The sequence below is a fragment of the Anabrus simplex genome, chromosome 6 (genome assembly GCF_040414725.1).
Source record: "Anabrus simplex isolate iqAnaSimp1 chromosome 6, ASM4041472v1, whole genome shotgun sequence".
NCBI lineage: Eukaryota > Metazoa > Arthropoda > Insecta > Orthoptera > Tettigoniidae > Anabrus > Anabrus simplex.
In genome coordinates this window covers 318,714,497-318,742,265 of record NC_090270.1, presented here as the reverse complement: position 1 = coordinate 318,742,265, position 27,769 = coordinate 318,714,497, and positions in this window count along the sequence as shown.

Here is a 27,769-nt window from a genome sequence, read left to right as displayed (position 1 = left end):
TAAATTTGGCCGTATTTCTGGATTGTTCGTAAATTTGGTGATTTTTACAAGTATATTTCATTGTTTGACACACTTTTAAGAATGATAGGATCATCACGTTAGGTGCTCACATTGGCACGATTAAGGGACATATGTGTACCAAATTTCATGATTCTAGCTTATACATAAGTAGGCAAAATGTAATGTAAAATGTTAAAAATGCACCCAAATTTCACCCTATTCAAAATTTGAACTCAATTTACCCCCTTAATATGGGAGATACGAGGATATGGTTTAGCAACAAACATTTAGAGCAATAAATGGGGCGTCTGATGGCGCAAACCGTTTCTTAATATCATAAACCGTTTAGGCGATATGAATCTCGAAGTGGAAGTCTGCACTTTTCAACGTGCTCATGCTTATCCGTCATCTATATATATAAAAGCAAGTCGGGCTGGAGCGATGTATATATAAATATTTAAAAATGAAAAAAGACGTGAATTAATGAGGCACTTCCAGAAATCTCAGAAATTTGAAACTTGGTACGGGGGAAACTGATGACCCCAGGATCCCTAGAAAAATCGGAAATTCTCAGAATTCCCTGAAGGGGGCACGCCGGGGGGGCTCAAATTTTGGGCTCAGCATAAGAACACAGTCGTATAGTATATCCAAAACGATAACCTATAGGTTTCGTGGGCTTAAAAATTTTCGGGAATTTCCTCATTTTTATCCCCTATCCCTCCAAATCAAGATGGCGGCACAACCTGCCAGACGAGGTAGACAATTGAAATTTGGTGAAATTATAGCTTTTGGTCCCTAACCGACGGGAAAATTCCAAGATGTTCAAATTTTTCACTTTTTACCCCTAAAGATATCGAAATATGGAGGCAATTTTAATGACTGTGCAGACATTCCTTTTGAGCTATTTTTTGGCTAAACGGTAAGTCGTATCACAAAACGGATGGCACAATGTCCCTTCAATTCGGAGTGATCTACAACTTTGGTCCTGTGACATTTTGTCGTATCTCTCTCCCTTATACGTTAAATTTGGCCGTATTTCTGGATTGTTCGTAAATTTGGTGATTTTTACAAGTATATTTCATTGTTTGACACACTTTTAAGAATGATAGGATCATCACGTTAGGTGCTCACATTGGCACGATTAAGGGACATATGTGTACCAAATTTCATGATTCTAGCTTATACATAAGTAGGCAAAATGTAATGTAAAATGTTAAAAATGCACCCAAATTTCACCCTATTCAAAATTTGAACTCAATTTACCCCCTTAATATGGGAGATACGAGGATATGGTTTAGCAACAAACATTTAGAGCAATAAATGGGGCGTCTGATGGCGCAAACCGTTTCTTAATATCATAAACCGTTTAGGCGATATGAATCTCGAAGTGGAAGTCTGCACTTTTCAACGTGCTCATGCTTATCCGTCATCTATATATATAAAAGCAAGTCGGGCTGGAGCGATGTATATATAAATATTTAAAAATGAAAAAAGACGTGAATTAATGAGGCACTTCCAGAAATCTCAGAAATTTGAAACTTGGTACGGGGGAAACTGATGACCCCAGGATCCCTAGAAAAATCGGAAATTCTCAGAATTCCCTGAAGGGGGCACGCCGGGGGGGCTCAAATTTTGGGCTCAGCATAAGAACACAGTCGTATAGTATATCCAAAACGATAACCTATAGGTTTCGTGGGCTTAAAAATTTTCGGGAATTTCCTCATTTTTATCCCCTATCCCTCCAAATCAAGATGGCGGCACAACCTGCCAGACGAGGTAGACAATTGAAATTTGGTGAAATTATAGCTTTTGGTCCCTAACCGACGGGAAAATTCCAAGATGTTCAAATTTTTCACTTTTTACCCCTAAAGATATCGAAATATGGAGGCAATTTTAATGACTGTGCAGACATTCCTTTTGAGCTATTTTTTGGCTAAACGGTAAGTCGTATCACAAAACGGATGGCACAATGTCCCTTCAATTCGGAGTGATCTACAACTTTGGTCCTGTGACATTTTGTCGTATCTCTCTCCCTTATACGTTAAATTTGGCCGTATTTCTGGATTGTTCGTAAATTTGGTGATTTTTACAAGTATATTTCATTGTTTGACACACTTATAAGAATGATAGGATCATCACGTTAGGTGCGCACATTGGCACGATTAAGGGACATATGTGTACCAAATTTTATGATACTAGCTTATACATAAGTAGGCAAAAAGTAATGTAAAATGTTAAAAATGCACCCAAATTTCACCCTATTCAAAACTTGAACTCAATTTACCCCCTTAATATTGGAGATACGAGGATATGGTTTAGAAACAAACATGTAGAACAATAAATGGGGCGTCTGATGGCGCAAACCGTTTCTTAATATCATAAACCGTTTAGGAGATATGAATCTCGAAGTGGAAGTCTGCACTTTTCAACGTGCTCATGCTTATCCGTCATCTATATAAATAAAATCGTAACGACCGTGTGTCTGTACATTGATTATTTTGGCGAAATTTCCGTACAGTTATCCGTTTCAGGTGTAATAATGACCATCTGCATCATTTTTAGCTTTGGTGTCTGTTTGTCTGTTTGTCTGTCTGTTTGTCTGTTTGTCTGATTTCTATAACTTAAAAACTACTGGATATATTTCCACCAAACTTCATATTTAGAATCCACCTGTCCTTGGGTAGGTTTTAGCGCAAAAAATAAAATCGTAACGACCGTGTGTCTTTACATTGATTATTTTTTCGAAATTTCCGTACAGTTATCCGTTTCAGGTGTAATAATGACCATCTGCATCATTTTTAGCTTAGGTGTCTGTTTGTTTGTTTGTCTGTTTGTCTGTTTGTCTGTTTGTCTGTCCTTCTATAACTTGAAAACTACTAAATATATATTTCCACCAAACATCATATTTAGAATCCACCTCTCCTTTGGTAGGTTTTTAGCGCAAATATCGTTTCTAAATCATTGAACTGAGTGGGGATTTTTACGAAACCGAAACCGTGATTTTGCACTCCCTCAAAGTATACACAACCGAACTTAATGGAAATCAACCTGCCTTAATGAAAATTAATTTCAAAACCTTTTTTTCTCATGTGCATCATTTCGATAACAGGATTTAGTAAGGGAGATATCATTAACGGACCGTTTTTCGGTACAAATCCCAGCGGACTTAACGCAAGAGCGGGTGCGTGTAAAGCGTACTTCTTACAACTTGAAAACTAACAAGATATTTGAACCAAATTTTATATATAGCATCCATCTGTCCAAGGGTAGGTTTCCTTGGTGTCCGTTAGTTAGTTAGTTTGTTTGTTTGTTTCTTTGTTTGTTTGTTTGTTGGTCTGTTTGTCTTTCTCTAACTTGAAAATTACTGGATATATTTCCACCAAACTTCATATTTAGAATCCACCTGTCCTTTGGGGAGGTTTTAGGGCAAATATTGTTTCTAAATCCCTGAACTAATTGGAGGTTTATACGAAATCGAAACCGTGATTTTGCACTCCCTCAAAATACACACAACCAAACTTAATGGAAATCTACCTGCCTTAATGGAAATTAATTTCTAAACCTTTTCTTCTCATGTGCATCATTTCAATCACTTACAGGAAAGATAGTATGATCAAACTCTACACAAACATTGGCCCACCCAGTACCCATATGTGAGCCAAATGCTATGTCACATAATTATCCGAAAAGTAATGCAATGTAAGATATTCTTACACAAATTTCAACGTTTCTGATTCAATCTGACCCATGAATAGATTAGATGCGAGAAAATATCATAGGACCAGCCATTTAGATCGCTAAATACTGCGCCTTACGGTACAATCCTTTGTCGATATGACATACCGTTTAGCAGCAGTTAATCTGTAAATGAAGGTCTGCAATATTGTAAACATTCATATACTTTCGTATGTCCATCTGTATATATTCATGGATGTCGATTTGTAGCGATCGAGAAAGGATGTGTCTGCTATTGTAATCAGTACTCCCTACACCGACTTTGACTGCTGGCAGTAGGAATGGGGTCCTTCTCCAACTCCTGTGTAACTGGCATTAGTAAGGAGGGCCTACCATTTTAATGAATAATTCACTTTTCGATTCGTCTTGCAGAAGGCAAGGGATCATGCAGTTTTGTTCGTAAGTCCCCTACTCTATTGTGTTTGGCTCTAGGCCAGGGTGCCCGCCATTATAAACAAATGTTCCAATCTAAAATTTGACTAGCATTAGGCATAGTGGTCTGCTATTTTCATGGAAACTCACTAATTCTGTGTGACTGTCAGTAAGCTGGCTAGCAGCAGTAAAAAGGGACTGTCATTATAATGATAACTGCACAACTCAATTTTGACTGGTGGTAGGGAAGTTGCCTGGTATTATAATAAAAACTCCTCAACTGTAACCTGTCTGAAAGTAGGAAATGGGTCTGCCATTGTAACTAAAACTCTCCAAATCGATTGCGACCGCGCAGTAGGCATTGGGGCCTGCAATTATAATGTAAACTTGCCAACTCGATTGTGAATGGCAGTAGGCAAGTGAGCCTGGCGTTATCATCACAACTCCGCAACCCTCACTTTACATTGGAAACAACGTATGTGGACCTCCCCATGCTATTTCTCGGATAAGGCTAAGAGACATGCAATTTTAAAACAATCTCATTTGCTGCACGCACAGTATTTACGTCGATATCCGTATACAATGTAGAATACCGTAGCGAAGCACGGGTACGTTTGCTAGTACCAATATAAATGGTCCGTTATTGGACATTATACATTTTCCAGCTAACTCATTCCTGGTTGCCAGCGTTTCGCCCCCGTGTGCTAGGTTGGGCTCATCAGTTGGTATCTAGCTCACCTACCAAGACACTGGCTAGTGCATATCGTGGAGGCTACTACTACTAACAATGCTTTCATTCCCCACCCTGAAGGCGTGGGGCGGGCCACCTAGAGGGTAACGCCCTCTCTCTGGCCAAGAGATGCGGACAGGTTGGGGAGATGTGATGGAAGAAGGAGGTGGGTAAAGGATGTGAAGAAGTAGGAGATGGGATAGGAATTATATCTATGCCTAGGGATTGAACAAACGCTTTATTTAATTCATAAGTACATAGTAAAGCACATAGATGATTTACGGAAGGGTGTGAGGGAAAAGGTGTTGTGCAAGGGGGAGAGATGAAGTTTGGAAGGAAGTGCCGGGGTAAAGGTGCAAGGTGAGGAGATGGAGGGTGGCTGTCATATGATTGAGGGAAGTGATGAGAAGACAAAGGAGTTCAAATGTTGGGAGGGGTGGAGGGATGAAACCAGTTGGAGGAAGGGGTGGACATACTGGTGGAGATAGGTAAACAGGAGGCGACGAGACGTTTGATGAGGGGGTTGGCGACCGGGTGAGGGTGGGGAATGAGAGGGTTCCACTCGATAATATTGGCCGTGGACACTGGCATCGGTAGTGATGAGCTGGAGGACGGCCTCAGATGTAGACAGTTGGAGCCGAACCAGAAATGTTGGGCCATGGGCATTCCGAATCCGGATAGCACGTCGGACCGGAATGCCCGCTGCACGAAGTTCTTGTAGAACGTCCCTGTCGGAAATTTCAGGTGGAATTCCACGTAGTAGACAGCTATACACAGCTGGAGGGGACTGTGAAGATGACTAGGTCGATGATATCTGGGCGGCGGCTGCTGAGGTGTTGGCTGGCGAAGATATCGATGGCGAAGCGGCGATAGTTGAGTCCGGCGTGCTAGCAGAGAGTTGCTGAAGGGCAGTGGACAAAGAAATTGGGAGAGATGACGACATAACAGGTGATGGGTGACAAGTGGTAACTGTTGTGACAGGAAGAGAACAAAGGATACTAGCGGACATCGTGGTGGTGGTGGTAATGGTGGTGGTTGTTGGGAAGGAGGGTGTTGATGACTGAAGCGTCATCCAGGATGAGGGCTCGTGAACAACTGGGACAAGTGTTGGTGATTCGATGAGTTGGGCTTGAATGTCTGGAGGGGTTGGCACCACTGCATAGTTCTTACAATGGATCGTCGCGCCGGAAGCGAAGAGGCGGCGGAGGGCGTCCTCTCCGCTGAGATGTACTAGACTCTGCGTAGAGGGTGTAGAGGTCTGGCCAACCGTCAGTCTGTAGGCGTTATGTACCGGGAAGTCAGCGGCGAGAAGGTCATCGATGATATCTTCTACGGAGATGTCTGGATCCACTCCGGGGATGATACAATAGGCCATGGTCATGGGGAGATCAACAGCCAACGAGGCGTCAACCTATATGCTGATTAGGGTCGGCTAGGTGGCAGGTAGAGATGAAGGCCGCCCAGCCGAGCTAAAATTGGAAGTTGCGACGGCCTAGAGTATGCCCACTTTTGTGTATGTGGTCAAGTGTGCGTGTACTGGTGCCGTGTGTGATGTGTGTTGTGATGAACGGACGAGCCGCGGCGGGGAACGAGAGGGCTCCACATGGTGGGTTCGCCCTTGAAAGGGGACGCCGGAGGTAATAAGATGGTCGACATCGGCAAAGGAAAAAAAGTCTTAGATGAACCATGAAGGTCGGACCATCTGTGTTGAAGGCTTAGAGTAGGTTATGTTTTCAGCTCAACAAAGGAGCTCTTCAGCCATCGAAGAAGAAAAGTGATATAGAAAAAACAATGGAGGAAGGTATGTATCGTACATACCAGAAAAGAAAACGAGAAATGAGTTGGGCGCAAGGGGACCATCACAGCAAGCCGGGACCCAAGGAAGATCCGCAAAACACCCCGCACAGGCAGACCCCACAAATACATGAGAAAGAAAACAGATTCAATTTAGAACGGGGCAGCTTGGGCGCGCATTACAGATTTGTACGGTACAATATTGAATGTGAGAAAAACTTTACAGAAACAGGGTACATCGACTGAGAAGGGGGAGTAGTGGAGTGCGGAAGAAAAAGGGAGTTCAGAGGTGGAGAGTATTGGAGAAGAAGGTAGGAAAGAGTAGTTGTCATATTGGTGAGAGAAGTAGCGAAGAGACGAAGGAGATCGATGTGAAAGAAGATATTACAGAGTGGTACTAAAGTGAGACGACATAGATTACAAACAATGAGGAGCAGTAAGTGACGGGTTCAGTGAAAAGTGGGAGGAAGGAACGGGATAATATTGTAGAAGGAAGTAGTATAGAGTTGTAGACAGGTTAGTGACAGACGTGGCCAGTAGACGTAGGAGGTCCAGTATCGGAAGAGGTGGCAGAGTAAAGGTGGTGTATGGAAGAGGGACAGTGGGGTGGGGCAGTGGTGGGGTGGGTGGCGGGACGCGAGAAGGGCGAGAAGGGCGAGAAGAAGTGGTGGTGGGAGAAGAACGGCCAGGAGAGTGTTGTGATGAACGGACGAGCCGCGGCGGGGAACGAGAGGGCTCCACATGGTGGGTTCGCCCTTGAAAGGGGACGCCGGAGGTAATAAGATGGTCGACATCGGCAAAGGAAAAAAAGTCTTAGATGAACCATGAAGGTCGGACCATCTGTGTTGAAGATTCTGAAGACCCGGCTGACTGGGATGCCCTTCATTTGCAGTTCACGCAGAATGTCTTGGTCAGTGACGGCAGGGTCAATCCCACGGATGACGCAGCTCGGTGAGGAAAACTGTTGATTATCCGAGGGAGAAGAGTCTCCGTTGCAGCAGGAGATGGGCGGGGCTGCGACTGCGGGATTCATCATATCAGCAGAGGGCGGGGGAGGACAGGAGGCAAGCGAAGGTAGTGAAGCAGGTATGACCGTAATAGGCGAGGAGTGACTCTATACGTAACAGTGGAGGAAGAAGAAGACTGGGAAAGGCGGGTAGAGGTAGTGATGGGGGTTGTAGTAGTAGGAGTGGGTGAGGTGGGATTGATAATAGGAGTGAAGGGGAAGTCGGGAAGGGAAAGCATTTGTTGTAGCAGATGCTCCGGAACAGGGACCGCTATATGTTTGACATCAAAAAGACGGATGCCGTTGCAGATGATTGCGTCTGGCGGTCCTGGATAGCGGAAGAAGGCCACGACGTCGGGAGAAGGTTGACCGGAGTGGCCATCCTGAAGGTGAAGAACTGCTTCAGCGTGGGCTCCACGACGTATTTCATCTCGGATAGCGGTGGGAGAATGAGAGGTGTTCACGTTCTTGATGAGACACGAATACATTGTGTTGGAGGGAGGCGACAGCCAACTAGGCGTCTGCCCTTGAGATTGTTCTTAGGCCGACTGAGCAGGAGCTGAGAAGAGCGCCACCCAGCCGAAAAAATGCGTGGACAAATGAAGGACGAGGGATCCGTGGAGGCTAGGGACTAGGGGAAAGTTTTCATTCCCCTCCCCGAAGGGGAGGGGCGGGCCACCTAGAAGGTAACGCCTTCTCTCTGGCCAGGAGATTTGGCGGGTTTGGAGGATTGATTAGGTTTGTGGGCGGGGGGGATAGGTTTGATTCTGTGAAGGAGTTGGGAGGGGGTTTCGACCTCTTGGCTAAGTATTTATTGATTTTTCATTTAGTACAGAATATTTACAATTTACAATTTTGGTGTTTTTACATTTGCTTTTTGAACATTATCAGTCTTGTTTTGATGTTTCCGGTCTTCTTGCTGTTTTGGTAAAAGATTTGTTTCCAACGTATTGTTTTTACAGTTAAAGTTGGGAATAAATGGAAATATATCCCTTGCCCCCGGTTTGATTGTTTAAGTTTATTGGGGGGCCGTTAGGATATTTACAATAGATGCTTTACTTATTTTACATGATTTACATTATTTACAGTTTAGATTATTGATATTTACATGGATATTTACATGGATATTTACATGGTTATTTACATAGATATTTACAGGTTTTGTCTTAATTACATTTTCTGGTTTTAATTTAAATTTTACAATAATTTCTTCTTGCCTTTTGTTGGGGGTGCTCTCCTTCTGAAACATATGAGAAAAGTATTAGTACATGTATTGTATACTTCTGCTATGAGGGGGGGGGGGTCCGACGAGGGCTCGTGGGGCTTTTATTGGGGAGAGGTTGTTTGGGTTGTGGTTTGGGTAGGATGAGGGGTTACAAGGGTTGGGGTGGCGGTAATTCTGTGGTGGGTGGGGTGTCACAGCTTATTTTCCTTACGTGTTGCTGCCATCGGGTGGGGGTGTGGGAGCGATAGTGGGTGGGAGTGCTAGCCTAGGGTTGGTGTAGTGGGAAGATTTTTTACTCGGGTAGTTTGTGGGTGCTTCTTATACTAATGTTTCAATCCGGGTGAAGTGGAAGTGGGTATTCAGTCCGGAGTGGGTGGGTTGGAAGTGGGCGTTAAGGGTTTGATTGGCTGCTGCCTGGAGTTGGGCTATGACCAGTGGTCTGTGGTATGGGTGGATGTTCATGAGGGATAGAGCTACAAAACGGATTATGTCCTCGAGGGATGGGGGAGGGAAGAGGGACTGGTTTGATGGGGTGGGGGGGTCTATGGTGCGGAATGGGGCTACTAATTCTGGGCGGTTTTCGGGTGGTTGAGGGCGGGATTTGCATTTGAGGGAGTAGGTGGGGTGGGGTTCTCCGCAGGTGTTACATTTCGGGGGGAGCTGGGTGTTTGGGCATCGGGAGGTGGTGTGCTGCTGTGAGCAGTGGCTGCACACTGGTTTTACGGAGTTGCAGTGTGCTGTGTCATGCTTATTATATGACAGGCAGCGCTCACATCGGATGGGTTGGGGCGCTGGTGCTCGGGAGGGTTCCACCCGATGGTGGTGTCTAAAAATAGATACTCCATTGGTTAGTACGCGGTCGACATCCTGGGAGGTTGGGAGCAAGATTCTTACCATGTAGGTGGGCCCCGTGTTGTTTTTTATCCTGAATGCTTTTTGGACGGGGATACCTTCCTCGTTTAGTTCTTGGACTATCACATCGTCTGGGATGTCGGGGTCCACCCCACGGATTACGCAGCTAAGTAAGCTGTGACGAGGTGGTGCGGGTGGGTTTTTTATTGTGGGTGGGGATAGGGGTTTCAGGGGTTCGGATGAGCCGAATTGGGCTGCACCCACCGAGCCCATGAGCCGTCGTGCGGCGTCCTCCCCTATGAGCTTGAGGATGACCCCGTTGTTTGTTGGACGAATATCGGTGATTTCTTCGCGTTGGAAGTTGAAGTGTAACAGTTTTGCAAAGATTTTTTGTGGGTTTTTAAATTCTGGAGCTGGTTCCTTGATGAGAAAGGCGTGGGTTCCAGTGGGGGGTTTTTGAAGGGTCCGGGAGTTGGAGATGGGTCGTCTTGCACCGGAGAGGGGGGCGGAGGGTTCTTGATTGGTAAAGGTAATGGGTGGGGGAGGGGGGGGGGTTGTTCCTGATGATTTCCTGTTCTGTCGCTTGAATTTTGGTTCTAGGTTCACTGTTGTCTGAGGGACTGGTGAGGTGTCGCTTGGATACTGGGTGCGAGGACTCACGGGTAGGAGCTGGGTTTATAGGTAGTTGGTGGTATCTAGTACTTGAGCTGGTTGGGCACATTACTGAGTTATGTGCTTGGCTGTAGAAAAGCTGGTCCATGCCGGCTTGGGAGATGGTGGTGGTCGTAGTGGTGGAAGTAACTGCCGTGCTTGTATCCATCTTGTCCACTCAGTTAAAATAGTTATTCAGTCACAGAGCACTGTACACTGATGTTAGTTAGTTCACTGAGCACTGTAGGGCACTAGCACTAAGCACAATTCTCAGCACTGTTATTTGCGCTTCGCGCTTCTTATCTCTAGTTCTAAATGTCTGTCACTTGCTAGTGCTACTAGGTGTTGGCACTCCTGGAGGTCGGTGGGTGCGCCCAGTCGAGCCGGGAGACACCTCTAGCTGCCCTCCGTGGGCCCCTACACCAAACCAAACAGTTCTGGGGTGAAACCCCTCGAGTGCCGCTTCGTCCACCTGTCCGAATGCTTTTTTAAACTCCACTGGGGAGTCGCACCGGCTTACGGTGTAGGGGCCCTCGCTGGACGGAGAGAAAAAAGAAAGAGGCAGCTTACCGGTGTGCTGGAGAGGTGATACCTGCTGCTCCACTAGGTTGCTCTGCCGGGTGGTTGTCGCTGGCTGGCGGTTCTTCTCCGGGTCGCTAGGAAGCGCTGGCTGGTGAGAATCGCTGGCTGGCGAGGAGATGTCCGTGGAGGCCACTGCATAGGCTACTTGGAGCCACCAGCACCGTGGAGGCCACTGCATAGGCTACTTGGAGCCACCAGCAGTGCCAATGCACTATGAGAGACTTTGTCTCATTACCAAAAATTGATGCCTGCTTGGCCATCAGATGATACAGATGTTGATTTCCATAGGGAATCTGAAATATTTGTCCCGAATGAGTAAATTTATAATACCAATATAAATGGTCCGTTATTGAATATTATAAATTTTCCAGCTAACTCATTCCTAGTTGCCAGCGTTTCGCCCCCGTGTGCTAGGTTGGGCTCATCAGTTGGTACCTAGCACACCTACCAAGACGCTGGCTAGTGCATACCGTGGAGCCCACTGCGTAGCATTTGGCCTGATTTCTATATTACTGACACCATGATGAACAGGAAATGGACCGAGCCAAACAACAAAATGTGAAGTGCTCTCATTCACCTCTCAGTCCATGGTTTCCACCACAAATTATGGAAGATGTCTTGTTTCCATAAACCAACACAGTCATATGTATGCCAACTTTGCGATAAACTCTGTGAACATTATCTTCTCAGTTTGCTCAAAAAAGAACAAGATGTCTAATGGACTACAGCAAAGAATGACCTACTCCTAATTCTTTTCTATCTATTCGTCTGTATGTATTACTGTTATGGCCATTTGGCTGCAATATATTCTTCTTCTTATTATTATTATGCGTGCATGGTCCATTTCGGAACACACAAAGCTTTATTTATGATTTCGTTTGTGGAGGATCTAGAATGCTTTCATCTGTTGACTGGTATTGCCACTTCCTTCACTTCCTTTCTTCCATCCACTTGGTACCTGCTCTTTTTGGTACTTCATTTCTTCCATCCACTTGGTACCTGCTCTTTTTGGTACTTCATTCTCTGGAGTAACTTCCCACTTGTCAATTTTCTTTCTATATATATTTCGATTCAAAATTTCTTCAGGTTGATTTTGTGTGTTCTTCATGTCTGCTTTTGTTTGTTGTATCCAAGGAAAATCTGGCAGGATGTAGTGTTCAAAGTGCCCTATGTCTTCTGGTATGGGCTAGAATAAATGTTACTTTCATTGACTTGTCTCAGTCTTATCCTTGGCTTTGACAATATGAAAGTGACCGAGGTATGAGCGATGCCAGTAATGCCATTCCTTATGCAGCCAGTCCCTGTTATGAATGGTGTGAAAATATCGCTCATAGGGTTGGTTGGTGCAAGCATTTCAGTGGGCTTGGCAGACTGATATGCAATAGCAACTTCTGGCTCAGTGAGGAAAGCAACAGGAAACTACCTCACTCCTCACTGCCCTAGTATGCCTCTTCAGTGACACCTAGGCTATCTATGACAGCTGTTGTTGGAGCTGTAGAGGATCAAACCAGCATTCGGGCTGAATACCCAACATACATATATCAACTCTTTCAAGAACTTGGTGGGTTAGTCTGGTTTCTGGAAGCCTCTTAACATGTCCATAAAATTTTAGCCTACTTTTCCTGAGGTCTGCCGCAATATTAGATCATTTTCTGTGGATTTCCGGGTTGGGAGGCAGTACCCTTCTTCCACGTGTCTTTGTCCTAAAAGTTTCCTCATGATTTTTTGCTCTTCTTTTAGGATATTTTCCAGCTTGCCCTTTCTATGAAGCGTTAGAGTTTCCCCTGTATATAAAGCCTCAGGTTTGATTACAGTATTGTAATGTATAATCTTAACATGGAGAGACATACATTTTTTGTTGTAGATTTTCTTGTTCTCCCATATGCTCTTCTGAGTTTTAATAATAAATAATAGTTTTATTGCAGCCAAATGGCCATGTAAGTAAGTACATTAATTCTAACATTTCCACATAGGTCTCATTCTTCTGAACAGAATTTAGTCAATGATTTCCCTCTATTAGGACATGTTAAGACGTGGTATCTATCACATTCACGATCGCACAATTTACACATGCATCCGAATTCAGGTTCATGAAATGTTTTGGTTTTGCAAAGCTTAAAGTGAAAGCCATGAACAGCCAATCTAATTACAATATGTCTTAATTCGTAGTTCACTTCCATCCATCCCCGCGTTGTCATAGCATCTGTTCTGAGTTTTTGGACACTGTTGTTTTGGGCTATTTTCTCTTGTCTGGTTGGTTCGAGCATTTTGCCCAGGTATTTGAAGTGAAGGACTCTGTTGATTTGTCCGTATTTTGTATTGAGGCTATGGATGTCTAGTTTTGAACAGAAAAATTCAGTTTATTATTATTATCATTATTATTATTATTATTATTATTATTATTATTATTATTATTATCCAGTGACTTATTTATTTTTTATTCATTGTATGGCAAGTATACAAAAGAAAATGTACAATATATACAAGTACAAGAATATTGGTAGTGATCACATTTACAAATCAATGTCCAGTTGCTGCAGCCATTCTAAGAAGTGGGGTGTAGCACTGATGAGATCTTGGGCTGGTCCATCATACTTCCTCAGAGGGCACTCCTCAATAATGTGCTGCACTGACTGGAAAGGGGCTCTGTAGTCACAGGCAGGGGATTCTCAAAGTCCCCACTTATGTAGCATGGCATTACATCTAGCGTGACCTGTTCTTAAACGGTTGAGTTTAGACCATTGGTGTCTTTTCAGGTGAAATCCTGGGAGTCCAGTTGTGGGGTCTTGGATGCCTTGGTGTTTTATACATGCAGAGCTTCAGCTTTGGCGCCATTTTTCCTGGATATTGAAGCCAGTTACGTCATGCCATATTGGTTTCCTTGATTTAAGACGAGAAGGAGGTAGGTCAGCAAGGACCTCATGGATTGGGAGATTCTGTGGATGATCAGGATTGTGTAACTTTTTTTCACTCGTGTGTAGTTGCTTCCTGTCGTCTCAGTTCCGGAGGTGGTATGTTACTGATAGTATGTAGCCACGGGATTGGGGTGGATTTTAGTGTGCCTGTTATGGTTCTCATACATTCGTTCAAATGGACGTCGATCTTCCTAGTATGAGCACTACGTTGCCACACCAGAGCACAATATTCAGCCACTGGATAAACCATGGTGAGGGCAGTAGTGCGTAGTGAGGATGCATCAGTTCCCCATGTCGTACTAGCTAGTTTCTTAATGATGTTGTTTCTTGACTTTAATTTTCTAACTTGCATTTTCCAAGTGTTTTTTTGTACAAAGAACGGTCTAAGGTGATGCCAAGGTACTTGGGGTTGAAATTATGTTTAATTCTTTGTCAGCAGAACACAATGTTGAGCTTTTGGTGATCTATTTGGTTACACAGATGGAATGAGCATACTTCTGTCTTAGCCAGATTCGGGCAAAGTCTCCACTTCGTGTAGTATGCATTCAAGTTTCCAAGTCATTGGAGAGAAAGCTTTCTCCCTCTTCTATTGTGACAGTTTAGACAGCGATGGCTAAGTCGTCACCATAGCAGAATTTCTTGCTAATGGTATCAGGCATGTCATTGGTGTACAAGTTGAAAAGTAGTGAGGCTAATACAGACCCTTGAGGTAGTCCATTTTTTTTTTTTACTGTAAAAGACTTGCTTGTCTTTTGCTCTATGGTGACCTTGAAGTACCGATTTGTCATCATGTTCTTCAGAATGGCTGTAAGATTTCGGCAGCGTGTATGCTTTTCAAGTTTGAATATGCCGCTGTCAGGGCAACAAAAGTGAAGGATGTCTTTAGCTTCTTCTGGAATCCTGCCACAATATATGATGTTAATGCTAATACTTGTTCACAGCAGCTTCGTTTGATTCTGAAACCCGCATGGTATGTTGGTGTTAGGTCATTTATTATTTCCTGGATTCAGTTGAGGATGAGGTGTTCCAACAATTTGTAGCAAATACTCAGTAGTGCAATAGGATGGTAGCTTGAGGGATCATCTGCTGATTTTTCTGGTTTGAGAATTGCCATGGTGTGAGCCATCTTGAACTCTGGGGGAATGATTCCAGTCTCTAATACATCACTGAAGAAGTTCTTGAGCCATATTTTCCCATGCTTCCCAAGATATCTTATGAATTCAGGAAAAATACCATCTGAACCTGCGGCCTTCCTCATTTTTAGCATGTTGATGGCTTTTGGGGTGAGATGTGTAGATAACCTCCTCATGGTGTACCCTGGGCGATGGACTGCTTATGCAGGACGGCTGATAGTCTACACAAATAGGTGACCAAACTAGATCCTGGATCTCTCACAGTCAATCAAAGTTACATCAGAAGATCCAGTGACTTGTGGGAACATGACAAGATTTATTCCAAAGGTGGGGATGGTGGCAGCAGTGTAGACCGAATGCTTATTAAGAACATTGTAGAGGAAAAGGAAATCCTAACTAAAATCACCTGCATACTTCTTTCTGGTGTCCACTGTACTTTCATTAAATTAGAACTTATTTCCACATTGGCACTGTGAGCAGGTATGGCATAATAAAACTCTCATATCTTCACAAAGGTAAAATTTTACTAACAGGTTCACAATAGAGAGGTTAAGAATCCAACATGCAGCGGCTCGCTCATCATCACACTGTGCTACACAATGCTGGCAACTTAGGAACTTAGATCAGGCTAGTGACAAGAACACTGGTCTGGATTTCAGAAATTTAGAACAAAGTGTCATTTCAGTATGGTAGCCCTGGAATCTTGCCCATTTTTCATCAGACAATGCATCACAAATTTTTTCAAATTTGAAAATTGATCAAATAGAAGGTATTCTTCAATATTAATAACTTCTTTCTCCTGCATTATTCCTCAGTATTTGATTAAATGTGATCTGAAGCCAATGAGATGAGCTGTATAAGGATGGCTCACTGTCACTAGTAGTGTTATGACTGACTAACGCTCTTCTTTAGCTCTACCATATCTTCCTTTAGTTTTTAATGTGTTGTTTAGTTAAAATATGTTGTAACGGTTCAAATCCCGTTACAAGGTGATATCTGTATTTTTGTTATTATTATTATTATTATTATTATTATTATTATTATTTCTATACTATTATTATTACTATTATTATTGTTAAATTCACTTACATAATGCTTGTCGCTTGCATGATTGTAGTTGAATATGTATATATACGTGTGTGTAGATTAATACTTTTAAAAAAAGTACAGTAAGAGTTGCTGTATATCAGATGTGGATGTTGTGTGTGTAATAACTTGTGACATTGTAATATTGCAAAATACTGCTGGAGTTATTGCAGAGTCACTGATACGTCATCATGCGTATTTAGCGGTGAGCTCACTTTCTTTTGAAACCCAGGGTGCTGCCGACGGTTTCACCATTGCATGTAACATTTGTCGCAAGTAGATCATAGTTATTTCTGGAGATTGCGTAGGTGTGTCAGCCAACGTCTATATAAGGCGGCTGTATCTTGTAGCGTCAGTCATTATTCAATTGGAAGGAGAGGCCACAGTTTGTCAGAGAGTGAACGAGATGGAGAGGCCTCACTCGGTCATTAGTCAAACGGAAGGTGAACAGTGAAGAAGTCAATTGGAAGGAGAGGCCATTGTTGGTCGGTCAGTGCAGTTGGATAGAATAGGCTTGCCATGAAGTCAGAGAAGGATAGGCTTTCCATGAAGTCATATAGGACAGACTTACTAAGAAGTCATCAATTGGTGAAGAAGCAGTCACATGGATACATCACCAAATTAGGCTTGACACATCTACAGTAAACACCAGATCGAAGGAATACGTCATAATTACACTCAAAGTGTTGAAGGTACAGTCAAGTGAACCAGTGAGGGATAAATTTCATGTATAATTGTTAAATATCCGGTCAAGAAGAATTCAAATTCATGCCTAGTTTCTTTCAGTTGCAAAGTCATAATTTCATATTCTCATCTGTTTTATCACAGCAAGACTTACTATTTTTTCTATACAATTTAAAGAATATATTTTATTCTACCAAATTAATTTATCATTTCATTTTTAGAGTAGAATCATATAACCTCAAATTTAATGGGGAAACCGAATGCCAATCTCCTTTTTCCAGAACATATATGGTATGTTGTCAAAAGTAAGCTTATTACCCCACACCCTAGAGATATTCAAGAATCTCATTCTCTTATTGCTGCACTGAGTTGTAGCTGGCGCAAGTAAGATCTAAGTGTGAGTACAAGGTCTGACGATTGTGTGTTTTATTTAATGAATATTAATTTTCATATTTTTCAATTTAAATGCAGATTTATAATTTCAAAAGTAAGTAAGAGAGTAAGGAACATCTACAACGTAATGTGCAAGAAAATATTCAAAAGAGTACTCGCTGAAAACAGAGAGAGTACGGTACAAAAGGTTGACACCCTAAAAATGAGTGCATCTGGTAACCCTGTTTCTGTGATATGGGCATGGAAATAGAGCAACTAGGGTGAATGTAATTCCCAAGGTTTAATTTTGTTTTGTGTTAATCGTGAGATTACTATAATTCATTCCTAGAACATGCAATATATCTGCAGTGTACTAATAGTGTGCCTGCTTCCTACCTGGAGGCCCCAGTTTCTGTTCCCGGCCAGGTCAGGGATGTTTACTTGGATCTGAGGGCTGGATCAGGGTCCAGTCAGCCTACTTGATTACAACTGAGGAGATATTTCATGGTGAGATAGTGGCCCCAGCCTAGAATAATGGTTGAGGAGAGTTGTCAGACCGATCACACGACACCCTGTAATTTTCAGGCCTTCAGGATGAGCAGTGATCGCTTACTAGGTCATGGGGTTTGGTTTCGGTTGTTGTTTTAAAAAGGTTTAGACTTCACAAAAGTCATGGCATAATGTATTTTATCATATTGCTTGCCATTAGAATAGCAAATTACTTTTTGCAAGGCTTGTCCAGTTCTTTCTTGTCTCATGATTTTAACATTCCGAAAAATTTGAATAGTGCTTTTTCAGCCTCTTCAGGATGATTGAAGAGGATTTATCTGATACGAAGTAAGCAACTGTGTCTAGTAAACAGACATTGACAATTGTGGACGTTACATGACACCCAGTTTCTGCTCCAACAAAAGAAGCTGGCCATATACATGTTTTTTTTCTTTTCTAAGATGTTCCAGTCAATTGAGGATATAATTCCGTTTACGTTCCTTTGTAACCAAATCAGGGCCTCTCAATTGCCTAAAATCTCACGCGTGCGAACTGATGCGTAGAGGTTCTGTGCACCGTGCGTCGGTCTGACTCGACTCGGCTCAGAACAGCATCTTGTCTTGGGGCAACTCGGCTAAGCTTGGCTCTACTCGACTCAGATAGGAGTGCTGCGGAGCAAGTGAGGAAGGAACAGACAGGTGGAGCAAGTGAGGAAGGAGCAGACAGGTGGAGCAAGCGAGACAGGCATAGAGAAAGAGAGAAGACTGCGCTATTGCTCAAAATTGAGGAGTTGGGGTCTGCACTCTGGTCAACCTAGTAAAGCTGTCTTTTGCACCTTGCGCCATGCAATGCAACAGTGCTGAGAAAGAAGACGAACTGCTCGACTAAGTGGTATGTTCCTATCTGTTTTTTCCCTAGCTTTTTCTTAAATGATTTCAAAGAAATTGGAAATTTATTGAACATCTCCCTTGGTAAGTTATTCCAATCCCTAACTCCCCTTCCTATAAATTAATATTTGGCCCAATTTGTCCTCTTGAAATCCAACTTTATCTTCGTATTATGATCTTTCCTACTTTTAAAGACGCCACTCAAACTTATTCGTCTATAATGTTATTCCGTGCCATCTCTCCTCTGAGAGCTCAGAACATACCACTTAGTAGAGCAGCTCATCATCTTTCACCCAATTCTCCAAGCCCAAACTTTGCAACATTTTTTGTAATGCTGCTCTTTTGTCGGAAATCACCCAGAGAAAATCGAGCTGCTTTTCTTTGTATTTTGTCCAGTTCTTGAGTCAGGTAATCCTGGTGAAGGTCCCATACACTGGAACCATACTCTAGTTGGAGTCTTAGCAGAAAGTTCAATCAATCAATCAATCAATCAATCAATCAATCAATCAATCAATCAATCAATCAATCAATCAATCAATCAATCAATCAATCAATCAATCAATCAATCAATCAATCAATCAATCAATCAATCAATCAATCAATCAATCAATCAATCAATCAATCAATCAATCAATCAATCAATCAATCAATCAATCAATCAATCAATCAATCAATCAATCCTGATCTGCATTTAGAGCGGTTGCCCAGGTGGCAGATTCCCGATCTGTTGTTTACCTAGCCTTTTCTTAAACGATTGCAAAGAAATTGGAAATTTATTGAACATCTCCCTTGGTAAGTTATTCCAATCTCTGATACCCCTTCCTATAAATGAATATTTGCCCCTATTTGTCCTCTTGAATTCCAACTTATATGCCCTTTCCTTTTCATCCTTACTATAACCTCTAAACATCGTCATAACCATGTGCAGAGATCTGTACCCTTTATTTACAATCCCATTTATGATTGATTACACGCGAAACGGCAGCAAGGAAGGTTTCTATCAACGTATGTCCATAGCACCGCCGCAAGTCTTTCAGCCAGGAATTTCTCAGTCTTCCCACAGATCTTTTCCCATCAATCTTCCCTTGAATGACCAGTCGGAGAAGTTCATATCGTTCACCTCTCATGATGTGCCCGATATAGCTGAGCTTACGCTCCTTGATGGTCATGAAAAGCTCTTTCTTGTTCAAGATGTTGAGGACTTCTTGATTTGTCTTCTTTTCTACCCAAGATATTCGGAGTATTCTTCTGTATAAGTACATTTCAAAAGATTCAATCCACTTTTCCAATAAAGGGCTGAGCGTCCACCCTTCGAAACCATACAGAAGGACAGGAAAGACATAACAACGTAGCATTCGAACTCTGAGCTGGAGGTTGAGTTCTCGGCTGGTAAATAAGGCCCTCATGGTATTGAACATATTTTTTGCTTCTCCAATCCTGGATAAGATTTCACATTTTGAGTCACAATGCTGGTTCACTAGAGTTCCAAGATATTTGATGGAAGATACTTGTTGGACGATGTTGTTGATATAAAGGGAGGCCTGTTTTGGTGTTTTCGAGAATACAATCAGCTTGGTCTTGTTAATATTCAAGGATAAACTGTAGGTTACACTGGTCCTCACGATGTTGTTTATAATGATTTGAAGATCACTAGGGTTGCTGGCTAACACAATCGTGTCATCTGCAAACTGGATGTTATTAATGACATAGCCATTGATCTTGATACCTAGATTAACATCTTCCATAGCCTCTCTGAACACAGCTTAAGAGTAGATGTTGAAAAGGAGTGGGTCTTCAATAGCCTCTCTGAACACAGCTTCAGAGTAGATGTTGAAAAGGAGTGGGGACAAGACACATCTCTGGTGGACACCTCTTCGTATAGTTATGTCCTCAATAGTAGTTCCTTCTATTTTGACCTCTGCCATGTGATTCCAGTACAGATGGGTAATGATATGAAGATCACCAACATCTACACCAGTAGATTTTAAAATCTCAACAAGTTTTGCATGAGATATGCAATAGAAACTTTTCGGTAGTCGATGGAGCAAGTGTGCACATCTACATTCATATCTAGGCATCTCTGGGTCAAAACATTCAAGGAAAAAAGAGCCTCGTGAGTACCCAGTCCATTCCGAAAGCCAAACTGAGTATGTCCAACTTGGCGTTCGCATTTGAGGTAGATTCGAGTGTGGATGATATGCAGATATACCTTTAGCACATGGGACATTAGGCTGATCATACGGTAATCATCACAATGTGATGCACTGGCCTTTATAGGCATGGTGACAAAAGTAGATCTTAGCCAGTCAGATGGAATTCTACCAGATTTATATATTGCATTGAATAATGTAGTTAGCAGCTCTAGTCCTCTGCCATGGCCTTCAGCAATGAATTTGAGAGTTTCCGCATGAATCTTGTCCGGACCTACAGCTTTTCCATTCTTTTGGAGTTTGATTGCATACAGTACTTCCTCTTGGGTTATATTTGGACTTGTTTCGCTGCCTTCGCTAATAAAAGGTGGTTTGTTTGGCCTTACATCGCTAAATAGGTTTTCAACATATTCTTTCCAACACTTCAACGTGTCTTCGACTCCTACCAAAATGGTGTCATTGGCATCCCTCAGTATAGCTTTACATGGCCTGTGATATGTGCCTACAAGTTCCTTGATCTTCTTGTGGAGATTACACAAATCATGTTTCTCTTGGAGAAGTTCTATTTCTCTGCATCTCTCCACAAGCCATAGTTCTTTTGCTTCCCTACACAGAAGTCATTTGTCAGATAGTTTAGATAGCTTCCAGGGACACTTTGTGATCTTAGAAGATTTCAGTTCCTTTCTCATCTCTCTTGTTACAAAATAACATCAACTCTTCATATAATGTATCACAAGCTTAGGGGTAATGACTAGTGATGGGCAACGCTCTCGCTCGAGACTCTCGAGACTGACGTCGCAGATCTCGATACTCTCACGAGAATCTCGAGACCGATCCTCCTATAGTGCACGCTGTGCGACGTACAAGTAACTACAATACGACTGTAAACTTGATAGTATATCATTGCCAGTTATTGCGTGAAATAACGTTCTCATATGAAAGCGTGTGAGCCAATACATTGTATCAAAAGCCTGGAAAAGTACTGCATGTTCAACTATGAACCCCTTAATACCATTAACGAAAGTGAAAACCGAATGTCAGTATCTTAAATTGTTCACGGCTCATTTGAGGTGGACATCTTAGCTGAATAACCCTGCATAATTTGTGAATAACTGTAGATAGGATGTACACCTACTTGGATACTAGAGGCGTGCATTATTCGAACTTGAGACGGGGAAGATGTGCTTTGCTACGTATGCAACCCCCATTGCACATGAGTGGAACGTGTAATCTAAAATGCCCGACTTTGCTCCACTTCTTTCAGCAGGGGTGATGGGCAACGCTCTCGAGACCGATTCTCGTGTGCTGCGAGCTGTGCGACGCGACGTCCCAGTAACTACGAGTGTAAGCTTGATAGTTATCATCAGCAGTTCTCATATGGAAACGTTTGTGACGATAAATTTTGTCAAAAGCAAAGGAAAGCACTGCATGTTGAACTATGAGCTTAATACCATTAACCAAATTGAAGACAATGCCAGTATCTTAAACTGTTCACGAATTATCTCAGGTGGACTTCTTAGCTGAATGACCTGTATAATTTGTTAATAACTGTTAGTAGGATGTAAACCTACCTGGATGCCTCACAATCGTTGTCGGCAGGGTAGCTTCTTGTGATTCAGACCGGGCCGGAGGTGTTCTGTGACTATTCCTCTTCATTTATATTATGTGTGTTTAAGTATCGGATCATCCCATAAGTATTTCTGCCGACGTATTTTACTTGTTTGGAATAAACAACACAGCGGGCTGTGCTATGTGGTATCTCTCCAAAATAACCGACGTCCACGACTTACGTTGTATTTCGGACATCGTCTACAAGTTGTCGCGTACAACTAGACACAATTACACATTGCACTGCCATTTTTTTTTAAATGACATTAGTTCGGGGCGTCGACCTAAAGAGATTTTTTGCCCCTACTTGCACCATGTGATAGGCCTATGAACCTGCGTGTAATTGGAATGGAGGAAGTGTAGAGTGCTGAATGTGAGGAAAGGAGCGTTAAGGACGATACAAACACCCAGTCCCCAAGCCAGGAATATTAATCATTTACAATCAAAAACCCTGACCCAGCCGGAAATCGAACCCGGGACCGTCGGGTGACAGGCCGGACTGCACTGTCATATACCGAAGTACCTAATTATTATTATTAACAAATACATCGCAAATGGGAAATATCCCGGTGGCAATGGTCACTTACAGTAGTGTAATAATAACCAGCATAGTGATGTAGCAAGTTTTCCTTCGTAAACAGAACCATAAGGGATTGGAATAAATTACCTGCAGCAGTCTTTGATAGATTCTCTTTCGGTATCAAATCGTTTAAGATAATGATTTGTGCTAGTGTAAAATGAAAAGTAAAAGCTGCAAACGATGGACACTGAATTTGTGATTTTCTGTTGGATTTAGAATGTTAAACTAGTAGTATTTCTTCTAATATTTTCTCTCCATGGAACTGCTTGTTGTACTCTTGTTGTAGTTGTTGGGTAGTTATGTTTCAACTTTAATATCACTTGTAGTGTTAAGCTAGTAGGAAGTTCAACCTGTAGTATTGTAAGCCGTAGTGTTAAGTAATGGAAATACATAAGTTGTATGCGAATTTATGTATAATGATGCTGGATTTAGAAAGGTAAACCAGTAGTATTTCTTGCCATATTTTCTTTCGTTGTTGTTGTTATAGTTGTAGGATAATGGTGCTTTAACTTCACTTTATTATCACTTGTAATGTTAAGCTAGTAGAAAGTTCAACCTATAGTACTGAGCACTGGAAATACTGAATTTGTTTATGATGGTGCTGGATTTAGAATGTTAAATGTAGTACTTCTTGTAATATTTCCTCTCTATGGAATTGCTCGTTGTACTCTTGTTGTTGGGTAATTATGCTTTAACTTTACATATGACGCGAATACTCTATAACATTGTAAGGAATTATTTCCTTCGTCACAAAAATATCAGTAAACACAAGCAGTGGTCATAATGTGATATTTAATGTGGGGTCTGATAACGATGTACACGTATCTGTCGAAAGAATTGGAGCAAACTGAAGCATTTTAGATTACACATTCCACTCCTGCGTAATGGTGGTTGCATATGCAGCAAGGCGAATCTTACCTCGTCTCGAGTTCGAATAATGCACGCCTCTGATATCCAGGTACGTGTACCTACCGAAGCCGTCAGGTTCTGTACTTAAACCACTCATTCGTGTACCTACCAGAGTACACAATGCCAGAATGCGTATCCTTTATAATTATGTTATACTGCGTCAAAATAGACCTCGGTAGAAATGAACACCCTAGTCGCTTGTTGACACGTATTTACGGGAGAAGGCCCGTGGTTGGCTATTCGCAAACTCGGCACACACAACATTCAGCTCCGAGTACCTGTAGGTCTATGACACGCTGCTCGCCGCACACTGCGGTGACAACGCTCTCGAGATCTCTCGAAATTTCTCGCGAGAAATAGTGCCTGCGCTAGTCTCGAGAAATCCCGAGAAATCTCGAGACCTAGTCTCAGACTGCCCATTACTAGTAATGACCACAACATGGTCACTGCAGCATCCTCATTCTATAGAATTAATAGTGATACTGTGCAAACTGTCCAAACACTCGTAAAATATATCACCCCATAGACTGTGTTCACAGGGGAGTTTTTGTTCCACTACACTTTCAGCTTGCACGAACACATATAAACTGCCCCTGAAGGATGAGTGAGGAAAGTGATGTCAATGCTGTTTTTATTGCTATAGTCTCTAATAAATGTGAGGGGTTCGCCAAGTATTTCTTCGGTAGGATTTCTGTGAAGCAGGCTGACACATTTATGGCATTTTGTGACCTTGGATATGTTGCATAATATATATATCCTCATAGATAATAAATCAAACACTCCTCAGCAGGACTCCGGGTATCACTGTTAAATAGATCCAGATTGTTCTCCCAGTCTGGTAAGAGGTCATCCATATTCTCAGTGAAGTCTAGCGCTTGCCTTACCTTATTTTGTGCTTTTTTTAATACAGCCTTATTTGTCTCTTCTGTCTTCTTAGCTATTTGATTGAAGAATGATGTCAATGTCAGTTCAAGTTTGGGCTCAGAATTATTACCCAATGACGGGGAAAATTTGGTCTGGATATAAACAGACTTCACCATGTGTAGTCCAGCTCCATGGCTAAATGGTTAGCGTGCTGGCCTTTTGTCAAAGGCATCCTGGGTTTGATTCCCGGCAGGGTCGGGAATTTAAACCATCATTGGTTAATTTTGCTGGCACGGGGGCTGGGTGTATGTGTCGTCCTCATCATCATTTAATCCTCATCATGCGGCGCAGGTCACCTGCGGGTGTCAAATCAAAAGACCTGCACCTGGCGAGCCGAACATGTCATCGGACACTCCCGGCACTAAAAGCCGTGTGCCATTTATTTATTTACCATGTGTAAATTCTGAAAATCTATTGTTGAAAGTTGGTCATCACAGGTTAATGAGCGTAATATACCAAATGGAAATTCTTAATTCCCATGGAGGGAATTAGATATTTTTCCACCAATAGAGCATATCAAAAATCTGATCAAAAATTAGATGTATGGCTTTCAGGCGTTTGCTCTATTAACCAGCATTTCGTCTTAGGTCTGACACTAGACTCATCAGAGTGGGATGTGTCAGACCCTACCCACTGATGCCGGGGTGTATGCCGGTGAACATCATCATCATCATCATAATCATCCATGACGTCATTTCATTCCTCCCAAAGGGGAGGCGGGCCATCAGCTGAACAAAGCAGCTCTTCGGCCATGAGAATGAAGGAAATGTAACAGAAAGACATAATGAAGAGAGTATGTATCGTACATACATGAAGGAGCGGGTTATAGCTGTGGCGCAGGGGGCCGTGAACCGCAAAGGGGGCCCACAGGGCGGACCCACACCACACACACCGGGGCGGACCCCAACGGGATGCATGTTTATTGAGGGAGGAGTTGGGATATCTCGGGCGCGCAATATCAGAAAAGAACAAAATACATGAGAAATCAGAGTACATTAGACGAGAAAATTGTTACATATAGGGAGCAGTGGGAGGGTACGGGTTCGGAGGAAAGGTAGGGAAAGGAGTATAGTGTTGGGACAACAAGTAATAAAGGGTGGTAGAAACATTAATGATAGAGGTGGAGAGAAGACGTAAAAGATCCAAAATCGGGAGCGGCGAAAGAGGAAACGTGTGTGTAGGAACGGATGGATAGGCAGCCTGCGGAAGGGGGGTGGGTGGCGGAGCAAGTGGTGGACGAGGCGGAGCCTCGGGAGAAGTGGGGTGGGCCAAGCGGGGCGGGGAGTGAGAGTGTTCAACACGATGGTGGCGACGACGAAGCCGAACACCGGAGGAGACCAGGTGATGGACATCCGCATCACAGGGAAGGTGGAGACGCACCATAAACGTTGGACCACGATCATTGTAGATACGATAGACTCGGCGGGCAGGAATGCCCGCCATGTGAAGATCTTGCAGTATGTCGTCTTCAGGAATGGCAGGATCAACACCTCTGACGACACAACTCGGCGAGAGAAGAGGACGTTGGGCCAGGGAAGCGGCGGCAGTCTGGTCTTCACGAGGCGTGTCAGTGGCAGCCGTGAGGGTAGAAGAAGATGTCTGGGGACAGGGAGCGGTGGTGATGAAGGTGAAGGAGGTCGGTGACATGAGAGGGGAGGAGTGACTAGCTGTGGAAGTGAGTGTGAGGGAGGTCAAGGAGGTATTGACCGTAGTGGTAGGAGTAGTAACGGTAGAAGTGGTCGTACAGGAGGTAGGAAGGTGTGTGCGGGGCGGGTTAAAATGAGAGCCAAGAGGAAAATCAGGGAGGGAGGCCATTTGTTGCAAAAGATGACCCGGGGTAGGAACCGCCACGTGTGTGACACCGCCGAGAGAGACACCGTTGGCAATAATGCCAGCCGGTGGGCCGGGACATCGGAAGAAGGCCACCACATCCGGAGAAGGTTGACCGGAGAAGCCATCTTGAAGACGGAGAATCGCATCGACGAAGGATCCTTGACTGCGGATTTCGTCGCGAATGGCAGTTGGAGAGTAGGAAGTATCCACGCCCTTGATGAGACAGGTATGCATTGTGGGGAAGGCGACAGCCAACGAGGCGTCTGCCAATTTGATTGTTCTTGGGCCGGCTGAGACAGCGTCGAGAAGAGGGCCACCCAGCCGCAAAAATAGTGGGGCGTGACGTAGTGCTGGTGTATGCCGGTGAACTTATCAGAAGCCTATTTATGAGGCACAGTCTGATAACTGCATACGGGAGATAAAACTCCACAATGGAATTAATGCCCGCCTAGCAATTCCAAATGGAGATCCTTAATTCCCATGGAGGGAATTAGATATTTTTCCACCAATAAAGCATATCAAAAATCTGATCAAATATTAGATGTATGGCTTTTCAGGCGTTTGCTCTATTAACCAGCATTTCGTCTTAGGTCTGACACTAGACTCAACAGAGAGCAAACGCCTGAAAAGCCATACATCAAATTTTTGATCAGATTTTTGATATGCTCTATTGGTGGAAAAATATCTAATTCCCTCCATGGGTCTTAAGAATTTCCATTTGGAATTGCTAGGCGGGCATTAATTCCATTTGTGGAGTTTTATCTCCCGTATGCAGTTATTAGACTGTGCCTCATAAATAGGCTTCTGATAAGTTCACCTGCACACACCAACACTACGTCACGCCCCACTATTTTTGCGGCTGGGTGGCCCTCTTCTCGACGCTGTCTCAGCCGGCCCAAGAATAATCAAATTGGCAGACGCCTCGTTGGCTGTCGCCTTCCCCACAATGCATACCTGTCTCATCAAGGGCGTGGATACTTCCTACTCTCCAACTGCCATTCACGACGAAATCCGCAGTCAAGGATCCTTCGTCGATGCGATTCTCCGTCTTCAAGATGGCTTCTCCGGTCAACCTTCTCCGGATGTGGTGGCCTTCTTCCGCTGTCCCGGCCCACCGGCTGGCATTATTGCCAACGGTGTCTCTCTCGGCGGTGTCACACACGTGGCGGTTCCTACCCCGGATCATCTTTTGCAACAAATGGCCTCCCTCCCTGATTTTCCTCTTGGCTCTCATTTTAACCCGCCCCGCACA